Source organism: Lycorma delicatula, chromosome 12 (genome assembly GCF_047948215.1).
Source record: "Lycorma delicatula isolate Av1 chromosome 12, ASM4794821v1, whole genome shotgun sequence".
Classification (NCBI taxonomy): Eukaryota; Metazoa; Arthropoda; class Insecta; order Hemiptera; family Fulgoridae; genus Lycorma; species Lycorma delicatula.
In genome coordinates, this window is record NC_134466.1 from 13022579 (window position 1) to 13045073 (window position 22495).

Consider the following 22495-nt stretch of genomic DNA (forward strand, 5'->3'; position numbering starts at 1 on the left):
GCTATCATTATTACACAACAATTGTTTCCATATATTCTTTCCTGATAAATTTAAAATAATAGTTAACTGTTGTCAAGGAAATTCTGAACAATAATAAAAACCATAAACCATGTCCAGGATATTATTGAATTTCTCATATCCAGCACAACCTCCAACAATTATTGTGTGTGGTATTATTAATTTAATGAATGTGAGAATTCAAGGATTTCATATCGGGAAAGTGGAGTTAGAGATATTCAAATACTATGTTGTTTCATTTTGTCACCCGTTTTTTGAAGATTCTGAATCTATGAGTAAGGGACGTAGTTTGTTAAAAGTTTCATAAACCTCAAAACCTTTCACATCATCTCTATAAATGTAAAATCTAAATTGTACACAGTATGAAGAAAAGATCTGAAAAGTCATAACAAATATGGAGCATTTTTCTACTGATGAAAGTATGAAATTTGGAGTGAATAAGTGTTTATAACTGAAACAAGGTGTAGGAAATGGATTTAGCAGACAGCATATGAGTTCATGTATGGAGAATCCTGGTTTAAAACTTTACACAAGCATGAACTTTATAGGTATTTAGGCTTTAATCAAAATGGATGTTAAACACTCAATCTAGAAAGGGTTAATTAAACAACAAATTTAATACAAACCAATGCAGTGTTTGTATTACTGCATTGAGTGTTTTTACTTACTTTAGATACCATCACCCTTAAAATTATGTATTCAAATTTCACTTGTCAGGGGGAAAGTATGCCAAATAAGGATTTATATAAAACACTGGTTAAATAACTAAGGAAGTAATGAACATTGTAGGCCACTGCTGAACATTAATAAATTGGTTTCTAAAGAGTTCATGAGCAACATGTGTGACACAGGCTCCGTGCTTCTAATTTGTTTTAATAAATATCTTCTTGATTTATCGTAAGTCCATCATCATGTTAACTTGATTTATTTATAGATTTACTTATCTATTAGCAGAATGTGATACATTTTAAATTCATCACCCACAGGGGCCAATTTGTGAGAATGTTCTGCACCTTGAAGGAATGAACAACCCAACTTAAGTTCATCTTCTGTTCCAAGGACTTCAGACATTTGTTCAAAAACTTTAACATCTCCATTTACAGATGATTAATAATTTAAAGCTTGTTGTTTGATACAATTATTGTTGTTGCTGCTGCTATCATTATTACACAACAATTGTTTCCATATATTCTTTCCTGATAAATTTAAAATAATAGTTAACTGTTGTCAAGGAAATTCTGAACAATAATAAAAACCATAAACCATGTCCAGGATATTATTGAATTTCTCATATCCAGCACAACCTCCAACAATTATTGTGTGTGGTATTATTAATTTAATGAATGTGAGAATTCAAGGATTTCATATCGGGAAAGTGGAGTTAGAGATATTCAAATACTATGTTGTTTCATTTTGTCACCCGTTTTTTGAAGATTCTGAATCTATGAGTAAGGGACGTAGTTTGTTAAAAGTTTCATAAACCTCAAAACCTTTCACATCATCTCTATAAATGTAAAATCTAAATTGTACACAGTATGAAGAAAAGATCTGAAAAGTCATAACAAATATGGAGCATTTTTCTACTGATGAAAGTATGAAATTTGGAGTGAATAAGTGTTTATAACTGAAACAAGGTGTAGGAAATGGATTTAGCAGACAGCATATGAGTTCATGTATGGAGAATCCTGGTTTAAAACTTTACACAAGCATGAACTTTATAGGTATTTAGGCTTTAATCAAAATGGATGTTAAACACTCAATCTAGAAAGGGTTAATTAAACAACAAATTTAATACAAACCAATGCAGTGTTTGTATTACTGCATTGAGTGTTTTTACTTACTTTAGATACCATCACCCTTAAAATTATGTATTCAAATTTCACTTGTCAGGGGGAAAGTATGCCAAATAAGGATTTATATAAAACACTGGTTAAATAACTAAGGAAGTAATGAACATTGTAGGCCACTGCTGAACATTAATAAATTGGTTTCTAAAGAGTTCATGAGCAACATGTGTGACACAGGCTCCGTGCTTCTAATTTGTTTTAATAAATATCAGCCAATTGCAGAAAAGGTGTGGGATGTGGTAGATAATGCCAGTTGTAGCAAATACAACCGGGGAAATCCTAACAAAACTGAAAGATTAATTAAGAATGATAGTAATAAAACCAAAAACTATGCTAAGTCTAATTAGTGATTCTTGAAACCTTTGGAGTAGTTTGAAGAGTAAAGAAAACTACAGCGGTTGAATAATAAATAATTAGTGAAATTGTCATGTAAGCTGCACTACACAGACAAGAATAAACGTAAAACAAAAAAAATTAACTATATTGAATGTTAGGCAGTTAGGTACTACCTGGACCATAGCTAAAAGCTGCTAAGTAAGAGTAAATAATAATGTAGAACTACACTACCACAGATAAAAGAAAAAAAAATCATTGAACATTTTTTTAAATTTGTATTTTTCAGCATCTCTTGTACTGCTGATGTTATTTTGATAAAGTGTTACAGTAGTTTATTATTAAGAAAGGTCAACAATTTACATAACGTACTGAAATATCTCTCTTTTATAAATATCTTAACTGTACACTTTGTAATCTTATTTTAATTTCTTTCTCTCTTGCGTGCGCGCGAACATGTGTGTGTGGAGTATGTTATATATAGATTATGTCAATACAATTTGTTTAATATTTTTAATGTTTGTGTCTAAAATTTGTAATTAAATTGTATGACAGTATGATGATTTTGACCACCTTTATAGTTGTTTTAATTAGCCTCTTTTGTTTATTACTTTTATTATATATTTTTTTAAGCTTAACTAATACATTTGATAAATTATCCATAATTTTGGTGATTATAAATTAAGTATTTACATTACTAGCTACAATCAATTTATTATTTTTTTTAAATAAATGTTCTAAGAAAACTACTAATTTGTTTTTATAAAGCTATGAAAAATAATTCAAAAGCAGATTTTTACAAATTAATACTTCCACATTACTGATATAAAACTACAAAATAATAAATGTATGGCATTTAAAATTGTTTACATGTTAAACGTTAAACTTTTATTAAATAATTTTCTATTACTTATTAACTATTGTATGAAGTAAATAAATAGTATGTATCTTGAAATCTGAGAGTGAATGTCATGTATTGTAGATTATTATTATAAATAATTTACGTTACATTATGCAAACATTTGTTTTTAAAATTTATTTTTCTCTTGTTTGTAGTTATTCAATGAAACCTAACCAAACAATTTTAGTTGGTCGTTTTATTGGTTACTTGTACATAAGTATAAGTGAATGGTGTATAGTTATATTTTATTAATATTTTGAAGTCATGACATCAAATTTAATTTTTTCTGTATGTATTACACTTATTTTTTATATATTTTCTCAAGAATTAAATTAATTAATTTTTTAATCAGAAACCATTAAGAAATTATATGCAATATTTATTCTTCATGTAACTTAAACATTTAATTTTAATTTCTATAAAAATTTTATTTTAATTTTGTATAAAGTTGATTTTTTTTTTACGAGTGTTAAATACAAATTTCTTTATTATTAAAATACTCATATTAATATTAAACCTCTAAAGCCAATATTAAAAATTAAAAACTAAGATCATAATCTTAGTCACAGAATTCCTTAATAGGAGTTGATGGCTTGCAATAATTTTTTTAATATATGTTGGAAGAATCTTTGCGAGGAATTTTTCATACAAGCAGTTGTGTTTTCAGTTGCGCACTTATTTCAGTTCACCATTTCCATCAAAGCCAAGTTTTTATCAGAATTTGTAGTGTAGGTCTTTGAGATAATTTTTTTCTCTTCAGTTCTATGCTTCAGAGGATGAGATAAAATACAATTCTGTAGCATGTGAAAGTGCCATGTCTGACCAGGAAATATTTCTAATAATAAAAATGATAATAATAAGTATGAAATTTAATTATGTTTAACTAATAATTAAAATTAATTATTAAGAAAATAAATTAACTTATAAAAATTATTGTTAAATATATTGTAATTTATTAATTAATATTAATAAACTAATAAAATAAAATAAATTAAATTGTGTAATTAATAAATTCAAATATGCGCAATCATTTTAAATGAAAAGCAAGCAGGAGCAAGTGAGTAGTAACTAAATAATGGCAAAAAATAAAAAATGAAAGGAATGTGTTGTATTAAGACTGTGTTCTGACTGAATTAATTATACTGTGCTAATTAATTTAATCAAAATTGTTGTACTGTATTAAGAGAAAATATTGGGATTGGTGTGGATAAAGCAAAAACATTTTACTTGATTTTTCTATAGGGCAAAACCTAAGAAAGACCAAAATTTCAAGAATATTAAAGCAAAATGAGAACGGTTGATATTCGTACCGATGTAAGTAACACCAATATTATTAATGCTATTGTGTTACTATAGTATATATTTATAATTTTTTTATTTCTTTTATTGCACTAAAAAAATAAATAAAATTTATTTAATAATATAACAGAAAAAATAAACAAAAAAGCATCTATTTCTATTTTCTTCTCTTTCCTGTTTTACTTTTTTGCATATTAGTCATAATGCGCTTTTTACAATGATTCAAGCAAGGAATAAAGAAAGATCTTACCACAACTAAGAAATCCATTTTAACTAGAAATTATTTTAAAATTATCATCTATAAATAATCTGAATTGGGTTATGCCAGTTCTGAATCGGGTTACTGATGCCTTCTGCATCAGTAACAAAGATGAATGTACCAACATTTTCATTCTTTCTTTGCCAAATAATTTCAAAGGGGTTTTTACAATAATTTGAAATAATACATCAGTGACACAATTTATGTTAGCATTTGTTTTTCTAATACAAAAAATGTTTAATTATGTATTTAGAGGGACTTGTAAAATTTGAAACAAATTGTAAAATAAAATTTAAGTTACAACTTGTTTAAATTATGTTATTGCTAACCATTTATTTTTTGTAAGATAAATGGTTTTGTACAAAAATCACACAGTCTGTTCCAGAATACAATCAAACAAAGGTGCTAAAACAAAAATGTGTTTATTCATTTTTTTCAACAGTTTGTTAATTCAGTGCTAATAAACATCTAAATGTTCAGAAAATTTCAATAATTTTGTATAAAAATATATATTTTAATATTACTAATTATCAAAATAATGTGCTTAAAAATAAGCATTTAAAAATTCAAAAGAATGATGTAAGATTATCATTTATTTACTTTTTTTTAGAAAAAAAAGTTGTGTACGCTTTAATTTTGAACCATTATTTGTAGCACAGCAGTCAGATACGCAGTTAAACATTTACACATGGGTAATATTGGAATATAAACATTATACAATGAAACTATTTCATAAAAAAAATTATTTTTTGTTGTTTGTATCCCTTTTTTCCTTTCCACTGAGGTTTGGATGGACCTGCTTCGAATACAATGCACAACCTCAGCAGGTGCATCGCCTCAAACCCTTGAGACCAACAAAGTTGTACCCCATGGGGGTCGCTCACCCAGCAGATTGGGACTCTTGTCTTTTCTTTGCCAAGCCTCAAACCAGGTCCCACCTGTGAGGGAGATACCCGGCCGGGACTACGGTCTTTTATTTATCCATGAACATGAGGATCTTTGGTCAGTCGTCAAGAGCAGCCCACCTCAGTGAACCATCCTCTCATGAGCAAGGCTGCCCTTGGAAATCCCTACCTGCAGATCACTCACCATCCCATTCCCTAGCTTCCTCTGCTTTAGTGCCTAGTATTTTCATGACCATTGTTGTAGCCTGATCCCATTCATTTCTACCTTTCTTCATAAATGGGACAGTCTCTTCTGGTGTTACATTAGGAAGTCCCATTCTTTGACAAATCTGGTCCCATCTGCTACAAATATAGATTGTATATTCGGCCATATCATTTTCATCACAATACCTACATGTCAGCGTAGCTCACTTGCCAAATCGGTGCAGATAGGCCTCAAACTCACCATGTTCGTTAAGCAGTTGGGATAGATGAAAGTCTACCTCACCAAAACTTCTCTGTACCCATCTGTCGACCTGTGGGATCAGTCTGGCGGTCCAGTTTCCGGTGCTTGACGCATCCCAAGCCAACTCCTCCATTTAGTCTGTCCCTGTGATCAAAAGAGTAAAGAAGTTATTATATTATACAGCTGAATATAATATTAATTTTGGTGTGCTTGGCATGGTAATAGCAATAGTATTTTATGCTCTGTGAAGAAGACAATGGAAAACCACTTCATTTGTCATTTCCCTAATAAGCCTGACTCAGGGTACTCGTTACTTTTTAGAATGGCTTTGTAATTTTTAGGAGTGACTTGTGTCTCGCAACAAGTAACTGTAACTATAAAGATATGTTGCCTAACACACACACACTGCTATTTATTTAGTTAACTTAGAGATTATTCTTTTATACATTTTCAAATGCATTTCTCTTACTGGTTTTTGATTACTCATTTTTATTACTGTACTAATTCATGTGATTTTTTGTACATCAGTATTTTGTTCATTACAACAACAAATTGTATATTTTTATGTAAATATAAATTTTAATTTAACTTTTTATGTATTACTCATAAAATACCAATCAATATAGACTTGTCAGTTCTACCAAAGTTCTAATTATAAAAAAAAAAAATAATATTAACTATAAATATTTTATCAATCTGTACTATATTTTTAAGAGAATATGATTTATAAAAATGTTATTAATAGTAGGTATTAATTATTATTATATTTAAATATTCATAATTGTAAAAAAAAACCTGTAAGTAAGATGAGTTTGTTTACCTAAATTTACAAAGTCACTATGTTAACGTGAAACACCAATATTTTCACAATATAATACAAATATCTTTAAAGCTTTATAATGCAATACTTAAACATATGAATAAATATAAAATATACAATAATGTTTGTGTATATACTGTAACTATGAAAAATATATTATTATTAAGAATACTATATAATCATCAATTGTACAACTTTTATTATTACAAATTAAGGTTATGAACTAAAAAAATAATCTTGTAAATGTAAGAAAATGTATTAATATTTTTAATAAATAATATTATGGTATAAGAATAGTCAAAATCTTAAATTATGATTTATAACCTTAATTATTGATTTATTGTAAAGTAGATTGATGAAGAAATTTTAAATATATTTTCCTAGTTAATATTAATTAAAAGTAAAATATTAATTAAAGTTTACATTGAAAACTGTAAAATGATTTATAAGAGAAGAATTAAGAATTATCAAAGGTACAGTTCTTTGAAAAAAAAGTGTCATTTTATTAATTTTATTTAAAAACAGTAAAACACTTTGTTAATTAGCTAAATCTATCAAAGAAAAATATTTTCAAAATTTTGGGATATTTTCCTTCATTTTTATTGTTCTTTTTTTAATGAGGATTTTCCAATTGAGAATTGGTCTTTTTTAATATACGCAAGTGACAATTTGTTACCACTGTCTTTGTTTATGGGTAATGTTGCTGTTATTAGTAAATTTCAATAGCAGCTTTTAATGTTAAATATCTGTACTATAACTATGATATATGTTTACTACTAGGCAGGCATATTAGAAACTTCTTGGGCACATGGGCATGATAATGATACATAATTTCTCTATCTGACCTGCAGCACTACATATAACTTTTCAACATTGTCACAACAGGTGGGTTTTTTTTTGAGCAACTCAGAATAGGGGTTGAACTTGTTTTGGAGTTTTTAAATTCTGCAGGTGAAGTTATCAGATTGTCAAACTTCACCAAGGAGGCAGCTGTTCCAACAATTACTGTCTCGTGAGCTTGCAGATAGAACCTGTTTTTTTACCCAGTTGAATCTCCCATGATACTTACTATTGAAAACAATGAAACAAACTCTTACTATTGAAAACAAACTCCTTGTGATTTCAGGGTAACTGTTACTTTTTGTAGGTCTATCATAATGTTATACTAAGCTGAAGAATATAAATTAACCAAATTTATACAAGGACCAATAGTTAAAAAACAATAGTTTTTAGTTACAAAACAATAGTTAAAAAAGTCTTTATGTTTCACTATTTACACATTTTCATTTTATAAAAATAACTGTTCAACATAATAACACACACACATACGTACACACTGTAACACCTTTTGACTTTCAGCTGATATATAATATTATATATTGTACTGACACTGTTCATCTCTTATAAATTATACATAATATAATGATGACATGTTTCACAAATAAATGAAATCCTTTTCCTGTTAGTTTTATTAGCTCATGCTAACTGTAGATTATTTAAATATATTGACATAGCAGGTGCACATGACTCTGTGGCAATGGCTACTTATAAAGAACAAGTGCACACAATTCAACAAGAGTGGAAATTTAGTAGTAGGGAAGTGTAGATGCAATGTCTACACTGAAAACATTTGACAGAGCATGCACTGCTCTGAAACAAAATGCAAATGGCTGAAAAGTAATGACTTTTCACTCATTCCTCTGTTATTGGATCAGAGTTATGATTTTCATTATTTTGTTTTTGAAAATTTTGTGGTATACGGTATGGTACATACTTCTTTCTACACGTCCAATTACATGCGTAGTTCATCAACAAACATTCACTCACAAATAAAAGAACATATATATACAAGCTCTATTCCCAACAGCAAAATCAGGTTTTCAAATTACCTCATAAAATTGGATACATACAAAGACATTAAACACAAAACACAATATGCAGATTTTTCACACAGTTTGTAATATTACAACTCTTAAACAGTACGAGATTTTAAAAAAAAATACTAACTTTACCAAAAACAACATGTTGCAGTTAAAATATATTTGTAAAGAATGCCAGTGAAATAAGATTCACATAAGAAATATAAATTTGAAAAATGTTGAAATAAGTTTTTTTGAGTAGATTTGTAACATCTAGACACTATATAATATTATACGCTTAATAACAATAATAATATGATATTAATTTAATTAAATTGTTGATAAAATTAAAATTATTGTTTAAGAGACATTTAAACTTGCATATCCAATACATTCATACTAGCTGTATTATTTAAACTGGATTTTAATGTCTACATTATCAGTCTACCATATGCTTTATTTGTGTATAAAATATTCTTCTCAGTTTTTAACAATGACAATAATGAATATTGATTTAGCCTTTAGTTATTTATCGGTTAAGTCTGCATATCTTGCAAGCCAATATTTTCCTAATAGTGAACCTTCACTCATGTCTATTTTTCATTGTCACTTGCTTCCTTTACTTATGTTTATCTATTTTCTTAAACTACTTAATCTCATATTCTAGATCCTTTACCCAAAATAATAATTTGATTTTTTTTTTTTTTAATTTATCTCCACCTCTTTTAATTTAATCTATTCCCACATTGAAGAACCATGAGCATATTAAAAAATGTCTGTTAAATAGGCTACTTTGCTCCTACTATTATTAAATCGTCTTTATTAGTTAAGTATTAGACTTTAATAATTACTGACAACTTTTTTTATTCTAGCTTTATGTATGGACAGTTTTTTAAAATGAAATAGAAAAGTTTTGAATTGTTAGAATAACTGTGATCAGGAAAGATTTCATTTATCTACTTTGCAATGAATACACTGAAATGCACAATATTAATCACTCAATACTTGCGTATGACCAATAAGAAATTTAAAAATAGATGATATAGAACGATAAATTAAAAATATATATATATTTAAATGCAACAAAAGCTCTATTCACATGTAATAAATAAAAAAATACAAGTTATATATAAAACAATTTATAATTGTTAACATAGTACTAATAAATTTAAAAAAATAATAAGTCTAAGTTATATATCATTAAATAAATTTATCATAAAATTTTAATTAAGCATATAAAGAAACAAAAAAGGTGCTTTTTTAATTAAGCACCTTTTTTATTAAGCCGTCCATAGGTGTTTTATATATATATGTAAACATAATATCCAATACATGCATCATACTAATTACACTAATGTAATATTCTTTTGTAAATAAATGTATGTATCTTGAATTCAGATAAACAAAGCATACTTATATTTTTAACTATTAACATACAAATATATAAGAAATTGTGCTATAATTTGTATAATTATTATAATATAGTTATGCAATTTCTCATTATAAACAGATTTTTAAACACAAAAAATAAACAATTTTTAAATGAAACTACTGTATCTAAAAGATGTATTTTATTTAATTGTGTTTATGAAGCGATACATTTTTGGGTAAATAGTTTAATTGAACTAATTTTTATTTATGTATAATTTATAATAATAAATACTTAATAATAAATGTTGTAAAAAATAATTTGTGAATAGAATAAGTAAATAATTGAAGATATTTAAAATAAATTCTCATTAGTTTTGATTTTTACCTTAATTATATTTTAAGAATTAATATGCTGCATATGTTTTTAGGTAAATTAGATGTTATAGAAATATTATTAGCATTAAAAATCATATAATAATATTCAATTTGCGATTAGAACTTAAATTATAATATATTATATTTTGTAGATTTGTAAATTATAATTATTGTTTTTTGTTTCTCAGCTTGTTTTGTGAAGGTTAAGAAACATTTACAACCTACAAATATTTCTTCTGAATCTAAAAATATAAATTAGCATAACAGTATCATTTATATCAGCATGATAAAATGAATTTATAATTGGTTTAATTTAATAAATTAACTTATAAATATTTCTAAATATCTAGATATATCATTATCATTGCATAACTGTGAAGCTGTTATTTAAGATAAGTTTTATATAATATCACTTAGTGCTACTTAGGTAATACCACTGTGGTATCACTTACATAACACTTATCTTAATTAGAAAACTCTATAAGTGTGTGATCAAATACTTTTATTTTACTTATCTATTTACTTTTTATATACTTTTTTGGCATGCTTATTAATTTAGTATATTTCTTTATAATTTGCTAAAGAAATCAGTAAATAAAAACAACAAATGAAATTAACAAACACAACACTGATTATGTGCACACCATTTATCCTCATATTGAATGGGGTCTTCAGCCGTTTGAAAATGATTTCCATCTACTACACTATAAAAACATATGTTCTGAACATAGGTTCTGAAAAGATCTTCTGAAAGCATACCTACAGGTATTTAGAAAGTGAATAGTAATTAATTAGTTATAATTATGTCTTTATCTAAATTACTTAACTTTTAACTTATTTAAATTTTGCTATTAAAAAATTTTTAATTATTTAATAATTTTCATTTGCATTAAGTACATAAACATTTCTGTATTGGAATATTTCAATATAAATTTTGTACCTGTACCGGCTCAAAATCAATTACTTTTAATTTAAAAATATTTCACAGTGGTATATATATATATATATATATATATATATATATACATACCACTGTGAAATATTTTATATATAAAATAACTTATAACTTATAATATTTATTATATATATATATATACATACCACTGTGAAATATTTTACAGCAAAGAGGTGGCAATGACTTCTGGTTGTATGCCCCCTTTAACGAGTAAGGGAATTCTTCCTGCTAGTCCTACTTGTGTTCTTATCAGAACGAGGGACATAATCCGTGGTTATTTTATAACTGATCCAGAAGCTGCTAAGAGATACAAAGAGAGACAGGGGAATATCTTAGGTCCCCAGCTGCCCGTACTTGCTGTGGGCAGTCGTCACAACTGTGGGCTTGCCCAAAGTTTACCTAGGAGGAAGACAGCGAGAATAGCGTTAGTCATGGCTAGTCAGGTCAGGGAATCTTCAGCCATGCAAGAAGCAGTATTCCAAGTTGTAGTAAAGAAGTCTGGGTGGAAGAGGAAGCCGGAGCCTGTTCCTTCGACTTTGTCGGAGGACAAGGTTTCCGACATTGATACAGGGACACCCACCCAGGTTAAACCCAATCCTGTAGTTGAGCTTTTAAGAAAGCGAAGGACAGACCCGGCAGTTCTGTCCCGTTGATCAAGGCACCCTTGGGCGACTTCCAGAAACTCATTGAGTTTCTGGAGCTCCCCGGTAGCGTGGGCTCAGGTGCAAGGAAGAAAATTCTTCCTCAATTAGCGAAAATTAAAAGAGGCCCTCTCTGCTGTCCTAGAGGGGTACAAGACCTTGGCCTCCAAGCCCAAGGAGGTCAAAGTGCTTCAGAAGCCAATTCCTGCCCCAGAACAGCCCGGCGCTATGTTGAGGTCGTCTGTGGTAAAAGGGAGGCCAGCCAGGCCAAGAAACCCGAGGTGTTGTTTGTCAACAAGCTAGAGGGTTCCACCAAGACAAATGTCGATGTCAAGAAGTACTTACAGGCTGCCCTTTGTGACAGCCAAAACGGCCTTAAGAGACCAGCAAGGGTCTAGTTGTGGTAACGGATTACAAGGAGAAAATCCGAGTCATCCAGGACTCCTGCAGTGAAGAAGCTTGAGACTATATAGAGAAATAGCGTAACTGTGTAAAGTACTTGTAACAAATAAAAATTTTTTTTATTTTCATTGTGGTTTTAATGTCGTGACCAATCGGATCTTGAAAAAAAAACCCTCGTAATTGTGATATTTTTACTATAATACATAAACATGATTGGACTTAACAAAAATATTAGTTATGAAGTTTGTTAATAATGCTATTTTTGCATGAATTTGATAAAGATATGTAATATGTATTACTGGTTATATTTATTTAAGATTTAATTATAAGAGTCTTTCTGTTTATTTTACTTTTGTTGAGATGGTTGGTGTGGTGACCTTAAAAATTAATTGTACTGATAATTGAATATCATGTATGCTTTAATATATTTATTGTTATTTATTTATTATTGATAATGGTGTAAAATGTAAAAAATAGTGTTCCAAAAATAAAATATTAAAATGTTTATTACACAGTTACTATTCATTTTTAATTTCATTAAACATTGCTCTCAATTTAAAAATTTATTTTATTTTAGTATTAATGAAAATCAATCTTATTTAGCACAGATGTCGAGCTGAAATCAGGGTGAAATCTAGCTATGTTTATATGAATTTTTTTCCATTATTTTCCCCAGTAGAACATTTCCTGAAAGTTTCTCCATATTTCCATAGGCAGGGACATCCTGCATATATATATATCTATATGTACCTATATATATATATATATATGCAGGGTTGAAAAATTTACCCATTCATTACAATGAATTGGAAAAGTTAATTTCTATAGGGTTTGTTACAAACAAGTACAGGCCTCCACTACAGCTGCTAGTAAAGCAGCTCTGATTCATGTATTTTTATCAATTATATTTTTAAGAGTAATTTCATTATTACATAATAAATTCATTATTGAGATAGCCTGTTTATTGATTTTAAAATCTGTAGTTTTTTTCATTATGTGAAAATCCAAAAAATTAGTCAGTACTTTGATTTTACAAATTGTTTTTCTGCACTGTGACATTTTAATAAGACTAAGTATAAATTTACCTCTTTAACGTATTCATACCTCTATATAACAAAATGGTGACATACAACATGAGTAACTTTTATGAAATGTTTTTTAACAGTGACACTAAATTTAATATTTTGGACATCTCTGTGAGTTTATTAAGATAGTTATTCTTTTAATTTCTGCACTGAAATTATAAATGTATACAAACACAAAGTATTCTTGAAAACAGTCAAGAATGACAAGTTATTTTTACTGAAATGGTAAAGCAAAAATTTCCAAGATTCTCTTATAAGCCATTAACAATAAAACCGTAACAGAAATTTAAATATGTGTTGTGCAGTTACTGTCTGCTTACATATTAAAGTAGCAGAATTTCCTGAAATCCATCAACTAATCCAGAGCACTAATATTATTGTGCAAACTTTTATTCGTTTGTCTACAGTACATAGACATAACAAAAAAAAATACTCAGAAAACATTTAACACATACTTCCTCTATTGTTCAGTGTATACATATGAGGGCGGTTCAGAAAGTTTGCGACCTAAGGAAGAAAACAAAATTTCTTACCAAATTTTTTTTATTTTTCAACATAGTCCTTTTAAAGTAATAAATTTAGTCCATCGTTTTTCCAGCTTATTTATTCCTTCAGTAAAATACAATTTCTCAAGCTCTGCAAACTAGGCATCTGTCTTGGCTATGACTCGGTCATTTGATGCAAATCTTCACCCACCAAGCCATTTCTTCAAATTCAGGAACAGGAAATAATCACTCTGAGTTAAATATGGTGCATGTGGAAGCAATTCAAAGCGCAGTTTGTGAATTTTAGCAGCAACAACAGAAAATGTGTGCGCAGGTTCATTGTCAAGGTAAAAAAGCACTTTTTTCTCGCCTAAATGTGAACGTTTGGTCTTTTAGTGGCCTCCTTCAATCGCATAATATTCTCCGGTGATTGTTTTTTTTCTTTTTCCAAGTAGTCAATGACATTACACCATGAACATACCAAAAAACAGTGGCCATGACTTTCCTGCAGGTCCAATACTTTTTGCCTTCTTTGGAGCCTTCCATCGGTTTCGACCCACTGTTTAGACTGTTGCTTTGTCTCAGGGCAGTAATAATGAATCTGCTTTTCATCAGCAGTAATGAAACATTGCAAAAATTCAGTCGAGTTACGGTTGAACATGTCCAAACACTGCTGAGAAATGTTCATTTGTCTGCATTTCTGATCAACCATTAAAAACGCGGCACCCATTGTGCCGATAGCTATCTATATCCAAATGCTCGCGTAAGATGCGAGTACGGTCTACTGATTTTTTGCAAACTCTTGTATCTTCAACCGTCAATCTTTTAAATCCGCATTTTGGATTTTTGCAATGCTACATTTTATACAGGATGTATAATTAATATGTAATGCACAACATAAAATATACACTTTTTTTTGTATATCGCTATTAAGAAAAACTGTATTCAATTTTAATTCATTATAAAACAGGATAAAACATTCATAAAAAAATTAGATTGAATTCTTATTACCTCTAATGTAAACCTCTATTTAACAAATTTTTTCTGGGATTCTTGATTTCGTTATATAAAGACTTAACCGTATATGACAGCATAGCACAGTTATACAGTTATATGACAGCATAGCACTCTTAGGGTAAAAAAAAAAATAAAATTATGGTTATGATGAGAACACTCGGACAGCTCAGTTTCTTGTAATTGTTTTATAAAAACAGAATCCAATCACAAAATCTGTAAAAACTTTTTGTTTTACACAAAAGAAAAAAAATTGAGTGATGTAGTAACAAACATTTTTTTAAATGTTGGAATACAATAAAAACAAATTTTAACAAAGAGAATTAGCAATGAAAAAAAATATTTTTTGCTCCCTGTGGTTAAAATTCTATGCACGTGTTTAAATTATGTGGTATTTAATAAATTCTATAATTCAAGAGCCCTCTACACTATCTAATCCTCCCAAACAGTATTTGAATGCGGGAGGTAATAGAGAGAGAACTAGTGCAAATATTTCTGTGAGACATATCTTAAAACTCAAAATTGTTGGCCAGATCAGTTGTAATCTAGATAGGATGCAGCCACCCAACTGTTTGCACAAATGGAGAACCGACTGGAAAAATAATACCACGAGTTAATTTCTAGCAGAAATGTTGCAGAATTTAATAGATTGAAGTTATGACTAAGTGGTGGAACTCTGTTTCTTTAGAAACTGATGCTGGGACTTCTGAATGTTGTGCTGCTACCACTGGTTTGCAATGTAGCTGTTCAAATCGGGTTTTGAAAGGTAATATTTATTACATGTAAGAACAGCTTGCGTGATTTTAATTGTTTGTGTTCATTTAGTTAAACAAAGATCTTTAAAATTAATTCGAACACTAGTAACACTAAACGTAATTTCAATTACGTTTATTTAATATAACGCTGCACTAATGTCAAACAATTATGATTTTAAAAAAAGCATTCTATGTAAAAAAAATTTATCTTTACAACCTGGTAATTTTGCAACATTTGAAATGGTTTTCTCCCAAAAATACCATCATAAATGAAAACAAAGAATCTAGCTCTTCATAGTAGCTGTTTCAGTTTTCTGGAGTAGTAATTCTATTTCGAGAATACTCTAAAAGTTGCTGCTGCAACTTATCTCAGTAGAAATTTTTTTTTGTAGAAGTATCTTGGAAATTGATGGGTGTGAAGTAACATAAAATGCTTACAGCTAAAGGCAAATTCACTGAATCAGTTTTTATAGATAACTGAAGTAACAAAAATGCTGGACCCACTTTACTGCTTGCTGTTAGAAAATTTTAGTAGTAAATTACTTTAGTAATCGTTGTTCCTTTGTTCGAAAAAAGCAAACAACTGCTTTTTTCTGAAATTGCAGGGATATATATATACACATACCCAAATAATTTGCCCTCCTTCTGGAGCAGCAAGATTAAAAAAAAGTGATTTGTAATTATTAGTACATAAAAAAAAGTAATTTAAACATGTAAAGATAATAAAATCGTTGAAGAATGTAAAAATTTTGAATGAATTAGCCAGCCAGTCTCTGTAGTGGAATGGCATCTTGGTCTTTCATTTTGAGGTCCTGGGTTCAAATCTCAATCATGCATGATATGATTTTTTTATACTACAAAATTTCATTTCTACATCCCATGCACAAGCTTCAAGCTTATGTGGTGATATCAAGCAAAAAATTATGGTCTAGATTGGTTTTGATATCAAAATCTTGCTGTAGCCAGAATTTTGATACGAATTCTGTTTAATAATAAAGTTTCTTATCGGTAATTATACAGAGTGATTCACCAAGTTTACCAGTACTTTCTGAGCTCATTCTACAAGCAAAAATAATAAAAGTGAAATGTAATAAGTATGGGTTCAGAAAACTTTATTAGTGAATTACGACCAGTGAAATATTTTGCCCTGATTCCTGGGCAAAGAGTGAATGAAATAAAACCATACTGAAATTATACAGATACAAATTAAGGGGTAAGCTTATGTTTTTTGACTTGACAAATTGAATAAAACTGGTTCCAGAACCATATCTACAATAGTTTCCATATTCTTCGACATAAAACAGAAAAATTTGTTCTCTAAAAACAAGTTTTTTTTTAATATAAAAATTTTGACTAATAAATGCATAAAATTTATTATCAAAACGTGTAGAGGAGAAAATTGATGAAAAATAGCCCAATAAAAAACAAATAGAGAGCTTCAAGAAATTTGATTTTATTATGAACACTTATCATATCAAATGAAGGGATTACATGCACAAAGCATTTTTGCTTTTCTACTAAATACAATGATACAAAAAATGGTGTACTATTAAAAAGAGAAAAATAAAATAAAAACCAGTACTATTATTCAGCCACTAAAGTTTATGTACTTGTATCTTCCTCAAATTCATGGTCAAATTGAAAATATAACAGTTTATGATTTTGAAGTTTGTAACAGAGAAATTAACTGGCCAGCAATGCATGTTATAAGTGTATTTCATGTTCTGCATTACTGCAGTGAATTGTTGCCAGTATAGTATAATTAATCTAAATGCGTGCATGTGTGTGTTAATTGTAGCAATGCCCTTGTCATTTACAAGTGAGGAGTACACCAACCTTGGGAATGTGTGATGAAAATGCAACTATTGGTGCTGCTGCAGAATATCAAAGATGATTTTCCTGGTCACAAAGTTGCAAATCCTAAAACAATTAGTGGAACATTCTACAAGAAAAGAGTACACAAGAAAAGGGTACACTTCCCAGCATTAGTTCCTTCGAGATAATATCTACCTTTGTTAGGTAATTGCTCTATGTAAAATTTACCACTGGTTCAAATAATAAATGCAGACATTTTTCATTCCATAATTAGATATGATCCTTTAATATTTGAATGAATAATACAAAATTATATATAAGTGTATAAATGCTTTTAATGATTCCATAAATTATACATTTTTAAAGAATATACAGGTGGTCTAAAAGTTGCAGTGCAGCTTATTATTTCAGAAGTTGCAAAGAAAATGAAACATTTGGATATACCAATGTAAATTAGGTATGAAGGCGGCCCACCATTGGGGCATAACAACAATGGCCAGAATTTTAAATCGCCGTCCATTTATTTAAATGGGAAGGGGGTCACGTCATGTGACAAAACAGATATTCATAAAACAGAATTCATTTCTGCAATCAGATTTCACATAGCTGTTACGGTGTAGGAGTTATTGGCATCCAAAATTGACACTTGAAGGCTACATGATGTGTTAAATATGTTGATTGCTTTGTTGAATGCATAACTCCAGTCACTTAATCCAGTCAGCAGACACTTGCACATGCACTTCTGGTGTGATTTCTGTGCAGTACAGCGTACTTTGTTGCAGATTGTGAACATCACAAATCTTCTTTGTGTAAACAAGTTGCTTCAAGTGCCCGCACAAATAAAAGTCTATAAGTATAAGGTCGGGTGATCTTGGTGGCCATTCAACTGGGCCACGCCGACCAATCCATTGCCCAGGCAACTGGACATCGAGCCACTGACGATTATTTAGCCCAAAGTGTGGCTAAATACCACACTTTCACCATCTTGTTGAAAAAATGAAGAGAATGTTCCATCTTGATTTAAAAGGGAAGGAAAGACAGTGTCTCTCAACATGTCCAAGTACTGCTCGGAATTAAGGGTTCCGTCAATGAAGATTGGTCCAACCACACGGGTACCCCATACCTCACACCACATCATTATTTTAACATCTCATTGGATGGGTCAGTCCAGTGGGGATTTTCATCACACCAATATCGGTGATTCTGCTGGTTCACCTCGCCACTGACATAAAACATTGCCTTAACACTAAATAGGATACTCTGTGGGGATGTACAGTTATCCTGATTGACATAATGCCCATGTAAAGACAACTTGACACGTCTGTCTGGGTCATCCTCAGAAAGCCTTTGCAGCATTTGCATCTTAAATGGGTGCTGTTTGTTGCTATGAAGAATACACAGAATGGAGGAACGACTAACACCAATTTCACTTGCAAGACATCGAGTACTGCATTGTGGACTCTTTGCAAAGGCAGCCAAGACCATCATCAAGATTGTCTCATCAGTGGAAGATTTGGGATGATCACTACGTCACCTGTTGGACACATTTCCAGTTTCCTTGAATTGCAACAGTGTTATGCGAAATCGGTGGTCTCTCTGGGTGGCACCTGTTGAAATCTGCTGCAACGACTTGACTTCTTTGTTCACCGGGCATCAGGATCACCTCAATTCGCTCATCCTGTGACAAAGCCATCATATTTCACCTGCAAAAGAATAAGATTTTCAATATTTTGGGTGCCAATAACTCCTAAACCATATTAGTTATGTGAAATATGATTGCAGAAATGAATTCCTGGTAAAATTTCAATCTGTTTTGATATACCACATGACCTGATGACCCCCTTCCCATTTAAATAAATGGATGGCGATTCAAAATGATGGTCATTGTCGTGTTATGCCCCAAAGTTGGGCCCTCATACCTAGTTTACGTTGGTGTATCCAAATGTTTAATTTTCTTTACAACTTCTGAAATAGTAAGCTGTACTGCTACTTTTGGATCACTCTGTATATTATATTATATTTTGTAATTTGTACATTAAGTCCATGAAGATTGATAGAAGAAGGCTGGAAGAAGACTGCCTGAATATAGGGTGTGGAGCCGGCTTGTATAGTGTGTACAGAGCCGCTGAATTATCAGGAGCCAAGTGCTTTCGACAGGAGCTGTATGAACTGTACAAAACCGAGTGCGAACTGATTGAAAAACCTTGTGGAGCCGGCTTGTATAGTGTGTACAGAGCTGCTGAATTATCAGGAACCAAGTGCTTTCGACAGGAGCTGTATGAACTGTACAAAACCGAGTGCGAACTGATTGAAAAACCTTTAAATTTTAAAGTACTTCTTAAGTAAGCTTTTAATAACGTGCACCGAGTCTGAATAAGTACTGACCTTGGCCATTCTGCCGATACTGATGAAATCATCAAGGCTATTCAACGCCTGTCCCAGTGGATCAGAGTTTTCTAGTCTATGGTATAGAGACACTTCATAACAACAAGCTGAATCCGTACTGTAATCAGAGAGTACAAAATTTTAAACCGCGATTTCTTTATTTGCAATATTGCAACTAGCTAAATATGAACTGCGAATTGCATAGTTTCATTTTATTTACTGATGAGGTATCAATTTACTCAGGATGGCATCAGTAATCATTGCAATGAACACACTTGGGCAGAAGTCTACCCACACATGACAGTAGAACTTAATTTCCAACACCAATTTAGCCTCATTTGTGACGTGTTCTAATTTACAATCGGCTAATAGGACCATTCATTCTCCCAGGATGTCTAAATTTCACCATTTACATGAAATTCCTTATAGAACAACGCCTCTGCTGTTAAAAGATGTTCCAGAAACATCTTTTCATACATATACTTACAGCTTGATTATGCGCCTCCCCACTTCTCTTGTGCTGTGTCTGCATACTTAAATGATCAATTTACGGAGTGATGGATTGACTGTGGCAGGCTACACTCCTGGCTACCAAGATCAATTGATCTAACACTGATTTTTGTGTTTGAGGTTGTATGAAAAGTATTGTGTCCAAGAGAATAGTTCATACGTGTGAAGAATTTGGTTGCTAGTATTATAGATGCCACTACCCAAATATAGGAAAGATGTGCAGAGTTGCAGAGAGCAACGCTAGTAATCTGAAAGCATGCAGCCAAATATATTGAAATAGAAGGAAAGATTTTTTGAAAATGTACTGTAAATTTTATTAAATGTATCGGTTGCATTTTTATTATTTTAACATTCTAACAAATGGATGTTAAGTTCAATTTCTGTAGTTAATAACATTTCAAGGTTTTCATATAATAAGTGAATTTAAATAAAATTTCTTGAATTTATATTTGTTTTTTATTGTGCTATTCTACACTAATTTTTCACAGAATTAGGTTTCCGACAAGTTATGATAATAAATTACGCACATTTATTAGTCATTTAACAAATTTTTTTGTATTACAAATGTAAAAACCTTGTTTTTAGACAACAAAGTTTTTTGTTTTACATCAGATATTTTGAAAACTACTGGAGATATGGCTCTGGAAACAGTTTTATTCAACTTTTCAGGTCAAAACCCATAAGAAACCATCAAATTTACCTCTTAATTTTTGTTCTACAATTTCAGAATGGTTTTATTTCATGAATTCTTTTTATTATTTTTGCTTGTACAATGAGCTCAGAAAGTTCTGGTAACACTACATGAATCATCTTGTGTGTACTATTATAATTATTTTTGACTAATGCTATAGGTATTATAAGGAAAGTGTAAAAGAAAACTGATTAATGGGTCCTAATATCAGGATGTTAAGAGTAGTAGTTGTCACATAATTCATTCTGCAATAAATTAATTATTCTTCATGCTTTTGTTTATTTTAATATATTTATCTCAGGTGTTTGTAATTAAAAAATAACAATCATTAAAAATATCATGGTAATCATCTTCCAGAGCAGGATGGTGTTATTTCTTATTAGCTTTGTGCTTTGAATAGAAACCATAATTGTTGTTACTACCATGAAATCTTGTAAAAACCGTCAAGCAATATAAAACAAGTAGAGGAATGTTAAAAACATGGGGAGTCAGTTTATGGCAAACTGCTTAACCTTACAGATGTTTGACTGAGATGTTTTATAAGCAAAGCTTGTACCAAGTGACAAGGCCTGGGTTGTATGTGAAAAAAGTTGAAAGTATATTTAGCTAAAAAAAATTTCTTAACTATACTAGTTTTAAGTGAAGAGTTGCATTACATGTAACATACAAAGATATAATACAAATAAATATGTGTTCTAAAGATATTATTACTTTAACTCAAAATAAAGCGGTAAAGATTTGTTCTGGCCAATTTTTAATGGGTGGGTAACTTAAAACTGAACTGAACTGGCTCGAAAAACAGTTATTTGAGTGTTACCTATAACATTGTTATCATTGCGATTGCTGCTGCTACTAGTGTCACTGCAGGTTGTCTATACGACTACTCTGATCTATTGTTGTAGTTATGAACTGTTGATGCTTTAGTACAGTATAGTTTTGTCCTTTAGGTTTTTGTAAAATGCCTTATTCAGTTGAAAAAAGGTTGCTATAGTGGAAGCTTATCGGTGATATGGATCCTTTTAAGAAACTTCTCAAATCTTTCAACAAATTTCCTACTCTTTTAAGCAAAGAGTAGCGTACATGATTTGTGGTTAAAGATATACAACAAAATCAGTTTCAAATGCAAATTAAATAGGCAACTATCTTTTGGGACTCCAGAGGCTATAGTCGATATTCAAAAAATAATTTCTGCCAGTTAGAAAAAAAAAGGTTATCAAAACAAAGTAGTGTAAAATACTCATCTTGCCATAAGATTTTTCATGATTTAAATTTGAAACCGTAATGTGTAACAAGTGTGTAATAACTGAGAACAGACAAACTGAAGC